General features: G+C 38.7%; 1 protein-coding gene across 2 annotated transcripts in view; it reads left to right on the top strand.

Moving 5' to 3' along the window:
- The first annotated feature begins 2352 nt into the window (after positions 1 to 2352).
- LOC107720110 (Krueppel-like factor 12) overlaps positions 2353 to 12182 on the top strand; it is a 47061-nt gene continuing 37231 nt past the window's right edge. For both annotated transcript variants that reach the window (XM_016527715.1, XM_016527712.1), the window contains exon 1: positions 2353 to 2448. The gene's annotated coding sequence lies outside the window, so the exon portion shown is untranslated. The remainder of the gene's footprint in view (positions 2449 to 12182) is intronic.

The raw sequence follows: 12182 nt of genomic DNA, 5'->3' as shown, positions 1-12182 counted from the left end.
AGATCGCTAAGTACTTTGTTTACTGATGGCCCTCCATTGCCCTCATCAAAAGCTAGTTCTTCACACTAGGACATTGGAGTCATTGATTTGATTAGTTTTTTTAAGTTTTTAAGTCTTAAGTATTTCTGCAGCCACGGCTGTCTAAACATTAAAAGGTTTATGAAAATACAAAAAAATCTCCCATGTCATTTTAATCCTATTATTTAATGTGTAAAACAGAATTTTTAAGACATATGGACCAGGGGCAGTCATGGTCACCATTCACTTTCATTGTACAGAAAAGAGCAGCTTGGATAGTCTGCTAAACATCTCCTTTTGTGTTTCACACAAAAGAGAAAGTCATGCAGGTTTGATCATCATGATAATTAATATATTAACAAACTACCCCGTAGACATGCCATTTGTAATGTTGAAAAAGATTAGGATTGCTGGAGGGATGACAGTCATGTCTATACTTTGGTCAGTGCTGGTGGAACTGAAATCTTTGTTGGCATGTTATTTATGGTTGAAGTGTAAATGTATATATTGGTCTACGTGGGTTTGGTTAATCTTATCACCTTACACCAACTGTTTGCCTGCTGTGTAGTTAACCGTGGTAAACACGGACATTAGAGCCCACCTAATCGCCTTGGGTCCTTTCTGTGCCACAGCTGTAATCAAGGGTGCTCACTCTTTTTCTGTCTTTCTTTCTCTCTCCCCTCTTTGCAGGGGAGCTAAGATGGGGCCATGTTCCCTGGCAGAGTTCCATACACAGCTCACCCTCCCACTGGAACGCCTGATTCCAGTTCAGCCCTTTACAAGACATGCCAGGACCCTTTGTGTGCCAGGCTGGGCTGGGTGTGCGGGCAGAGTGGGACTGCTTCCTTGAGATGTCATTATTGCTGGGGAAATTGCCACTCTTGTCAGAGGCTGCAGCTGGGTGGTATAGCATTTCATGAAGAAGCATCAGGGCTAATCAGCATTAAAAGCATCAGCAGAACAGTATTTCAATGCCCATATTGTCAGACACAAGTATACGAGTTTTTGTCTTCTCCTGTGTAATTCAGCTTGATGATATTGTATTGATATGTCATATAATTATCTCACAGTTACAATGGATGTGGGTTCTCCTTTGCGGGAATCAATATTACATAATTATTTTTAGATCTGGGAATTTTCATCTGCATGTTTCAAGTGCCAAAACATGTGTTGCACCTCAGTATTTAAAATCAGTATATTTAGGGAATGGACTATTAAGGATGCCACTACACAGAGAGATTGAGTCCAAAATGTAAGTCTCCACAGCATAAAACTATCTTGGAACAACAAATATACTGAATTGCAACATAAGTAAGTCATTAAGAGTTTTTTTTTTTTTCTGAAAAGTTTAAGATGGGCAGAGTATTCAAATCACTATCAACCCCATCAGTTTGTGTGGGCATGCAACACAAAGTCTATCAGAGATGCAAATTAGCTCTGCTTCATATACATTAATTAGGATTCCCAGAAGAGCAAATCTGCCTCTTGAAAACCGTAGCTGCCTCTTCAGCAGACCATCGTTGAGCCTTCGCAACATTGTCTTATACATGCTTACATGAACAGAAATAAATGGCTTCTGTTGAATTTCAGTACAGAGACGTACTCGTAATCTAAAGGGGAGCAGTGTCTGATGACTAATAGAAATTGAGCCAGTTAAAAGCTGTGTGTGGCTGGCATTTATATTTTTATATTTACATTCTCAGCAGACGGTTTCTTACGGAAACATTTTTTAATACAGACACAAAATCAAAATGTTTCATTCTATTTCTTGATATGTTAAATGTCTACAGATAATTACTTTAGGTTAATAAACCCACATTTTGATATGTTTTCAATTTGTGATAAATACAGTAGATAAAAATCACAATTTTGGACATAATTGCCAAAAAGAAAACTGCAAGTGAGGTTTTAAATATGAATGTAAGACTATAATACAGCTTTTTTTATAATACAGTTTTAATAATAATAATAATAATAATAATGATAATGATGATGATAATAATAATATGTAATCATATTTATATTACAAAGTATTATTTACTTTTAAAACATTAATTTAATGAACAAAATATTTACATGCTTTCCCTTTTTAAGCTTTTTTATTGTCAGATTCTAAACTTGTATAAAGTAGGGCACTTTTTGTGATGAAATATACCTACTGTCTTTCTCTCTCTTTCCCTCTATCTCCCCATCTCTCTCTTTCTCTTTCTGTCTTCCCCTTTAAACGGGGAGGTACTCTAGCGTTTCTCCACTGCCTGGGCTTAGAGACATGTCGGAAACCTCCCACGAGGGGCCCCGTGTAGAGAGAGAGAGAGGACTGTATAAGGAAGACAGAGAGAGAGAGAGAGAGGACTGTATAAGGAAGACAGAGAGAGAGAGAGAGGACTGTATAAGGAAGACAGTTTCTGTCGCTCTGCAGCTCCTGGTCAGGTCTGTATATTTGATTCTCTTTTGCTTTTTCTCGCTGATCTTTTTCCTTTTCTTCTTTGAATGCCTCTGTCTTGCTTGTTTGTGCTCTGCATCTTGTTCAGCTGTCACTGTAGTGTTACGCCAAATGACAAGTCTGATGCTGTCCAGCCTTCTACAACAATCGTACAATGCAGGTGGCCAAAAAATGGTGTCATTTTTTCCTAAGGTGTTCTTTCAGTTTGAAATGTATATTAAGTGCTATACACATATACATATAAATGTACCATAAAGTGGTTTGAAGTGTTTCAACAGAGTTGAATTGTTTCTCAGGTTCACAAAGTGTGTGTAGGATTTTATAGAGGTGTTTTAGAAAAGATTTTAAAAAATTTAAACAGGCAAAGTGTTTTTTTCTGGGTTAAATATTGACACGCTGTGAGAAAAGTGTGTGCAAGGGAAGGGAGGTGGAGGTCTCTAAGCGGCCACTCTTCCACTCTCGAAAAAGTTTGCTCCCCCTTGTTCGGCATGCATACATGAACGCAAGGGAGTGTGAGCGCGTATGTGTGCGTTTGCCGATGGCACGTGCATCTCCGAAGCGATGACAGGCTTCCCGGTGAGTGGAGTTACCGTGGTGACAAACTGGGGTAGGAATCAGGGACTCAAGTGGTGGAGGAAGGACAGTGAGGGGGCGGGAGGCACGCGTTTGTATGTGTGTGCCGGGGTGTTGCATGGGTGGTGTCGTGGATGTCATCTGCTCCTCAAGGAACAGTCATTGGTATTGATGGCTGGCTGTCAGTGACGGGCTCCTGGCTTGGTGCGCTGTGTCTGTGGGCTGGCCCGTGGCTGTTCTTTTCAATTACAGCAGACCTGGCCACAACTGACAGCGAAGGCATTTGTTCACGGAGAGAGTGATGTGGAGGTCGATGTGCATTTGTGTGTGTAATTGTGGGTGGAGGTAGGATCCCCTATGAGTGTGTGTGTGTGTGTGTACTTTGATACGGTAACTGTGTCCCGATCTGTGTGACTACACAGTGCAAATGTTGGTCACTCAGCCTTAAACTGTGAGGCAGCCACTGCTGCTCAAGGCTATTCTGGCAGAGATATGAGGTTATTTAATGGTCTTACTGCGGTTAAAAGACCCTTGTTAAAGTGAGTGTATGTGTGTATTGTCCAAAACACTAGTAAACAATACTATTGCTGCTAATACTGTAGTTCATGTTGACCACAAATGGTATTTAGTGGTGCTCATTAAGCAACCATTACTTTTATTACTCCTCATTTTTATGGGCAGGCATTTGAGTGATGACTCAAATTGGTTGACTTGTTCAGCAGAGTTGTACTAAGTGATCAGATTTACGGTTTTCACCTGGTGGACCATAAAATGGGTGGGGAAAAAAGCCCTAAGATTTACACAGAATAAAGGATCTTTGAAGGAGCGTGTCTTTGACGTGGTCTCTTATGTCTTGGGTCAGTAAGTAACCACCTAGCAACCACTTAGAACACCTTATCAACTGCATAGCAACATGCTACAAGCCTCTCAGAACATCCTTAGCAACCGCAACCAAAGCCCTGGCAACCACCCTGAACACCCTAGTGTTGTGGCGGTGAGTTTTGCACAGACAAGCAGCACTTATGTTGCCGTAATTCAATCAAAAGGATCAGTTTTTGTTTTTAGCATGTTTTTGATGTTCAAATCTTAATTTATTTTGTTGTTATGTAACTGTTCATGTTCAAGGCATCTTTTAAAAATCTATTAATTTGGATCATTTTAGATCCAAATCCATGTTTTCATTTGAGCTATATACACTGTACGATTCAAATCTGAGGTCAGTATGATTTTTTAAAAATTAATAGCTTCAGCAAGGATGCATTAAATTGATCAAAAGTGACAGCATAGGCATTTATAATGATACTGATACAAACGATTTACTGTATAAAGCAGCATCATATGACCCCTTTAAAATAAATGCTGTTCTTTTGAACTTTCGATTCGTCAAAGAATCTTAAAAAAATTCATACAAATTTTAAACAGCACAACTGTTTTTAACATTGATAATAAAAAGGAATGTTTTTGAGTACCAAGTCAGCATATTATAATGATTTCTGAAGGATCATGTGACACTGAAGACTGGAGTAATGGCTGCTGAAAATTCAGCTTTGCCATCACAGGAATAAATTACATTTTAAAATATATTAAAATATAGCGATTTTAAATTGCAATAATATTTCACAATATTACTGTTTTCACTGAATTTTTGATCAAAGAAAATGCAGACTTGGTACGCATAAGAAACTTAATTAAAAAAACATTGACATCTTACCAACCCCAAACTTTTGAATGCGGATACTAATATATTCAAAAGCATATTGGACACACTCTGATAAAAATAAAAGCTTCAATTTGATTCATTGACTTTGTGAAGTATATTCCCTATCAGAAGAGTATTGGAGGATTTTATCCGTGGCTCAGTGATTGCAATCAGCCGGATAGAAGGCTCAATAATGGGACCCAATAATCACAGGACAGCGTATCTGCTTATCACCTCTGCTTTATGGCTGTGCTGGACGATTCCATTAAAACAGTCTCTCTAGCCACACAACTGGGCCCTGCTGGCCATGTGGATCGGGAATTAAAGGTTAGCACCCTTCTGCTCGGAGGAGCTTCACACAGGTGGGCTGGGGATAGTGAATTATTGATGGGACTTGCCAGAGACTGGACACCTTGCCGAAGGGATTATCTGGGAAATCCTCGAAAGATACCCCCAGAGCTTTAGCCCAGGAAGTGGGCTGGATTCAGTCCCAAACCGGCCCCATCTGTCCCAGGCTCAACCCAGGGGACTCAGGAATGCCCCTGTGGTCTGCAGAGCTGTCGGCCCCAGGTGATCAAATGTTCAGCTTTGCCCTCAATCCCACTTTAGTGACAAACAGCTAAAGAGCACTACACATTCAGAGCACGGACATGTTGAGTTAATGTTGGGTCAGGGTCTGTCACCGGTCCTGTCTGGCGGCACAGAGAGTGTGTCGTTTTAATGATACCCTTCACTGCACTGACGGATCCAGGTGTGAGTTCTGTATAGCCAGACTAAACTGAATGATTTCTGTGGTGCATACTATGAAATAGTACGTAAAATAGTTTGTCATTCCTTATTGGATCATGACATACAGATATGTGTTTGCGCTGAGGCTGGCTTCATGCATGTCAGTGTGTGATTCAGTAAAATAATGACTCAGAAATGTTTGGAAACTCAGAAGGGAATGTCATAATTGTTTTGTAATACAAGAGAGATATGGATAATATATTCACCTACTTTCCATCTTATGTATGCTGTACAAAAGGGATTATTTTATTTTATTTTATTTTAATAATTTTATTTTACACTCTAAGAAAAGGTACAGTCTGAGAAAATCATGAATATTTATTTATTTAGTTTGTTTATTTCCGGAGCATTTTCATATTTATTTATTTATTTCACTGATCATTCTTCTTTTGATATATGCTATTAAGAAAGGTGACAATCTGAAATAATTACGGTCATAAATGTATTTATTATTTATTTATGTCATGAAAAATTGTAGGTACTTTTCCATTTGATGTACGCTCTTAAGAAAAGGTGCAATCTGAGGTTATCATTAGTATTTATTTATTTATTGATTGAACAATTTCAGGCCATTCTCCATTTGATATGTTTTTAAGAAAGATCATGATCATACATTTTATTTATTTATTGAACAATTTTAAGCCATTTTACATTTGATATATTTCTAAGAAAGGTGACAACCTGAGATCATAATCATAAAATTTATTTAACAATTTCAGACCATTTTCCATTTGCTCTATGTTTCTAAGAAAAGGGACAATCTGAGATTATGACGATCATTCTTCGACTATGCGTTTAGCACCCATACAAAAACTAAAAGAAGACTAGATGAAAGAAGGGATTGTGGGTAACAACGTGGGTCTGATGATCTCTTTTCCTTCTCATTTCGACATTTTGCTAAGCTGACAAAATGTTCTAGTGCATGTCCTCTGGTGTTTTCAACCCTTGACCCTCGTGTCCAGCCCTGGTTTGTTTACTGAAGCTGTGTGTGGTGAGGGGGGAGGGATGATTGTTGAACACTCTGACACAGAAAGCAAGATGTGGAATTCTGCATCTACTTCAAGCACAAAAATGATTAATGACAACTGTCACTATTCAGTATCAGTAATTTTGGGTATACCCTACACTCTTTATTTCTGTCATGTACAGTATTCAGAACAGTCTTTATGGTATGAATGTCTGTAGTGATGCATTTACATATGTCTTTTAGTAATTAGACATGGTATGGCTCTGCCTGACAATAAGAGAAATCAAAGACGACCAGACCTGCGGCATACACTATGTGCTGTTCTCTGCCTGTCGTCATGACAACATGCGCACCTAGCTGGCGTCCCTTAACCTGAGATGACTTTTGGAAACTTAATGGGAAAAAAAATAGATTCAGGATAATCCCTCAAAGCATAACAATACATTAAGGATATGCTCTGACTTATTATTATTTTTTTTAAATTGGTCAGTCAGGGGACTCATCAGTAGGATGCTCTGAGATATGCATGAACTTTGTTAGCAGCTGTAGGTCTGGCGATCGAGGGGTTGAGAAATTATGCAAACAACATATAGAGTCAGTTACAATCCAAAGGCAAAGCACAGCATGCATGGCTCAGCTTTGAGAGACTCAAACGTAAGTCCATGTCATATAGTATAACTTCCCTCTGGCGACTAGCTCAAACACTTACCTGGCACCTAATGCTGGATGTTAGCAGGAAACGTGGAAAAGTAAACTGAAAAACAGATGCTGCATGTGAAGCATGAATATAAACCCAGCTGCTTATTCTATTAGGTGAGGCTATGGGTGCCAGAATGTTTAATTTATTTGATTTATTTATTAATATATATATATCTATGTTTATATATGTAAGAAAATGTAGAATCTGAGATTATCCTGAGTATTTATTTATTTATTTAAAGAACACATTTTGGCCATTTTTCATTTGATATACACTCTAAAGGTATAATCTAAGACTATCACGATCATAAATTTGATTATTTATGTCATGAACAATTTTAGGCCATTTTCCATTTGATGTTTCTGAGCAAGGCGACACCCTGAGATTATCACAATCATTAATACTTTTTATTTATTTGTTTATTTGTTTGTTATATATTATATTACATTATATTTTAATTTAATTTAATTTATTTTACATTTTTATATAATTATCTGCTTATGCTCAAACTCATACCTGACACCTAAATCTGGATATTAGCAAAAAACGTGGAAAAGTAAACTGAAAGGCAGACGCTGCATATGAAGCATGAACATAAACCCAGCTGCTTATTCTATTAAGTGAGGCTATGGGTGCCAGAATGGGTCAAATTTCAGATTAAAAATACCCTCACAAGGACTTTTACTTAATGTTCAAGTGAGTTGAACTCTGAATTTTTGCTCTGTAGTTGTTATTTTACTCTGTGTGGCAAGAGCGCCGGTTATAGATTTGCAGAGAAAAACAGAACGTGCGAGATGAGTTTGTGCCTCGCTTTGTGTGTGCTGTGACAGTGTGTTTTCTTGTTTGGCATAAATGCCATTGCTCAATCAGAGAGAGTGTGTAGGAGGTTCTACAAGAGGATGTGAGCTATGTAAATATGCACGTTCTGAAATTGTGAATCTGGGTTTACGCAAGGGAGATTTTTGTGTAGCTCCATCCTGTTCACATCTAACTGACTAAAATTCTGTAGGTGTTTAGTTGCAAACTAGAAGGCAAGTTTGTGTTTGTGCATTCATACCTGGTTTGGTGATCTGAATGTGTGTGTTTATGTGTGTAGGGGGAGGGGGCCGGTGCGCAAGGCATTGAAAGGCTACAGAGAGGTGTCTTAAAGAACCTCTTCGCCATTAAGGCTGGAGGATGCAGCCGGGCCCCCGAGACATGAGGAGTGGGTTATTGTACTGATCATAATACACTCCACCACCTCCACCCACAGACCTCCAGCCCTCCTCCCATCCACCTCCACAAACACACTTAACAGACTCACTACATTGTATAACCCGCACTGCTATGCATACTGTAGTACGACTGCTCTTATTTCCATGTGATGTTCGGCGACCAGTAGAATTAGTATGAATGAAAAGGCGATGATGGCGTGTGCAGACCGATCGGTGTATGACATCAAAATACCATACAGACGGTTCCTTATGCTTTCAAAATGCTCTCGAGGTATTTTGATGTCATACACCGATCGGTCTGCACACGCAAACAACGCCAAAACCTAGATATTTTAGGCAATATAGAAATCCTGGCCAGGACGCGTCCTGGGAAAATGGCACTTATGGTCACCCTAGTGTTAGTGCTGCTAACCTATGCTAAGCTAATGACCGTGTGGGGCTGAGGTGTTGCTGTGCAGTTGCGAAAGTGTTCTGGTTTTTAGTGCACTACTATTCGCTTCTTAAGATGTTTTGGGTGGTTGCTTACTGGGTTCAGAACAAGCTTTCAAACAAACATAATAGTAGTGCCTTAGCATGTACCACTAATTATCAAATTAATTTAGTTGCATAATTGATGTTGGCTGGTCAAACACAACACTCACCTTAAACTCATGATTAATGTTTATTGTTATTAGAAATAAAAATACATTACCTGTCAAAAGTTTGGGGTCAGTAAGACTTTATTTAGAAAGAATACATTCAATTGATCAAATTTGACAGTAAAGACATTTTATAATGCTAAAAAAGATTTCTGTTTCAAATAAATGCTGATTTTTAACTTTGAAAATTTCCACTAAATACTGAGCAGCACAACTGTTTTCAACATTGATAATGTTAAGAAATTATTTTGTAGAACCATGTGACATAAAGACTGGAGTAATGGCTGCTGAAAATTCAGCTTTGCCATCCCATGATTAAATTACATTTTGCATATTACATATTAAAATAGAAAATAGTTATTTTAAACTGTAATAATATTTCACAATATTACTTTATTGACTGTGTATTTGGTCGCATAAATGCAGCCTTGATGAACATAAGAGACTTCTTTCAGAAACATTTAAAAACTCGTACCGACTTCAAGCTTATGAACACTATATAATATGTATGTGCTTTTTATAAGCATTTGGTTGAGTGAATCACACTTTACTGTTGTAAGTATAAAGGTGAATATTTGCTCTAAGCATCTGACAGTGCACAGCTCGAGTGTGAAACTGTATTGTTGTTTGCTCATCTGTGTGTGATGTTTTCTTTGGATGGAACTTCTACCTTTCCAGCAAACAGACCTTCCCTGCGGTCCACAGCTGGTACAAACGCAGATGGCCCTTAATAGTTAGCTTTGGACACCTTTAAATGGATTTACTTGAATGCTGGGGACAGCTGTGAACGCCTTCTTAGCAGGAGTAGGCTTTGAGAGGTGGGGCATTATTCTTAACTGTCAATCACATCACAAGCAGTTGTGGTTGGATGACAAACAAGACGTGTGTTACTAATTGGAAAAGCTATGTTGTTTCAGTGTTTGTTAATTTATACATGTAAATAATATTTTTAAATGTAAAGTCGGCAACACCAATTAGTCGAGCACCCAGTTGAGATCGATGTGCGTGCTTTTGCCTGCTATATAATAAATAATAGCCAGGGAATTATAACTGGCTTTTCCAAATAAGCCTGCTGTACTACAGAGCTTTTATTTGTAAGACTGATTACAGTGGGCTGGGTTCATTAAAAGTGGATTAATAACATGTGAATCAATGTGACATTACCACTACATGACTACTCGTTAGTCACAATGACCTGTCGGCTGTCACAAGAAAAACAGAGGTTTGATTTTCACTTCTGTGGTTACAGTGCAGCATACTGTACTCTAGGGTGAACACACGTCCTAATTTTTTGTGAACATACCCTGTTTTTGGTGGCCTGTCCAGGCTGTAGCTGTCCTCAGAAATGTCCCCATTTTATTTTAAAAACTGTGGATTCAAAAAAGCTCACAAGATATTTTCCATTACAATTTGTTTATTTCATTTTAGAAATAGAATTAATATTTTTGCCTTTATAAATACATTTAGGCTGTATGTCAAACTGCTATGCAAACAGGTTCATATATTAAAAGCACAACATGCTATAGATCTTGTGAACAAAGAAGGGCCAATAGAGTTGAATTTGCAGTTTGGGTTTGTAATTTAAGATTGCATTATTATAGATTGTAATTTACCGTTACAAAGCAATTTAGTATAACTCCCTGTAATGCATTGTTTTGGATGCATTGATGTCTAAATGTGATTTAAAGTCAGTGTTATTTTAGTATTATTTATATCCTACTTTAGTATTTATTCATATTTTGAATTGGCTTTTTATTTGTTTATTTTCAGTTCAGTATTTATAGTTTTGTTTTTCATTTTAGTTTTAGTAATTTTATACATTCTAAAAAATGCTGGGTTGTTTCAACCCAAATATGGACAAACTATATGGAAATATTAAATATGGACTATCCCAGCTGTTGAGTTAAATTTTTTAATTAAAACCCAAAAGTTGGGTTAGTCCATATTTGACCCAAAGTTGAGCTGAGACAACCCAGCATTTTTTAGAGTGTATGCTTTTTGTCATTTTCGTTATTTTTTTTTGTTTTTTGTTTTTAATATGTTTAGATTTTATTTTTATTTCAGTTTTAGTTTTAGTAATTTTAGTACTTCAAATTAAACATTTAATTTTGAATTTTATTTATAAAAGGGATAGTTCCAGTCCTTGATTATGATTGGGTGAGCTGCATTTGAAGCCACTGTAAAATACTCTATAAACACACACCTGTGACCTCATCACATCAGTATTACTGCACGCTGTGACTGTATGTTGCATGGCAAACATTCTACTAAACATTGCTGAAGAATCCTTCGCACAACCACCGTAGCACATGAAAAGCTGGTCAGATTGCCGTAAGCTGGCCGAACGGTCAATGAAAATCCTCAAAACCCTGACGGGGCACACCGAAATCTGAGCATCCGCATCACGCGAGGTCGGTGACTCAGAAGACAGGGCAGATCACCGAGCCGCTCGTTTGAGACAGCAGATCCTTCCTGATGGGGATCAGCCAGGGCGGTGCCACCAGCAGCTTTGTCAGGTCCAGGAACCAAGGCTGGTTCGGCCAGTTCGAGGCGACGAGTGTCACCAAAGCCTCCTCCTCCCTGATCTTGCATATCACCAGCTGGATTATCTTGATCGGAGGAACGCATACAGCCTGGCTGCTGGCCAGTGATGTCTCGTTCCCGCTCTCAGGGAACCGAGGTTACGATAGTAACCGGAGACATTCCCTCTCGAGCATTCACGAGACATCACGGAGACATTTCTCCATTATGGTAACTATATTCAATCCCGCCGTGAGAGAGGCAGTGCGCATTCTCGCTCGTGGTGAACAGATCCACCTCCGCTCTCCCGTAGCGGGTCCAAATCATCCGAACCGACTCGGGATGCAGCCTCCACTCTCCTTGAGGAATCCCTTTCCTCAAAAGCATTTCTGCCCCGCGGTTCAGGAGACCGGGGATGTGCGCTGCTCTAATGGAGAGAAAGTGATGGTCCGTCCATAGCAGGAGATTCGCTGCCTGCTTGTACCGAGCCTTGGATTGTATGCCCCCTTGGTGATTTATGTACGACACCACAGACGATGTCGGTGCGAATCAGTACATATCGCTGTTCCAGCTGTGGACAAAAATCCTTTAGAGCTAAGAACACTGCTTCCAGCTCCAAGC

The sequence above is a fragment of the Sinocyclocheilus rhinocerous genome, unplaced genomic scaffold, assembly GCF_001515625.1.
Source record: "Sinocyclocheilus rhinocerous isolate Xijiao unplaced genomic scaffold, SAMN03320098_v1.1 scaffold631, whole genome shotgun sequence".
Taxonomy (NCBI): domain Eukaryota; kingdom Metazoa; phylum Chordata; class Actinopteri; order Cypriniformes; family Cyprinidae; genus Sinocyclocheilus; species Sinocyclocheilus rhinocerous.
Note: the sequence above shows the minus strand (reverse complement) of the source record. Positions and strands in the feature narration are given on the sequence as shown.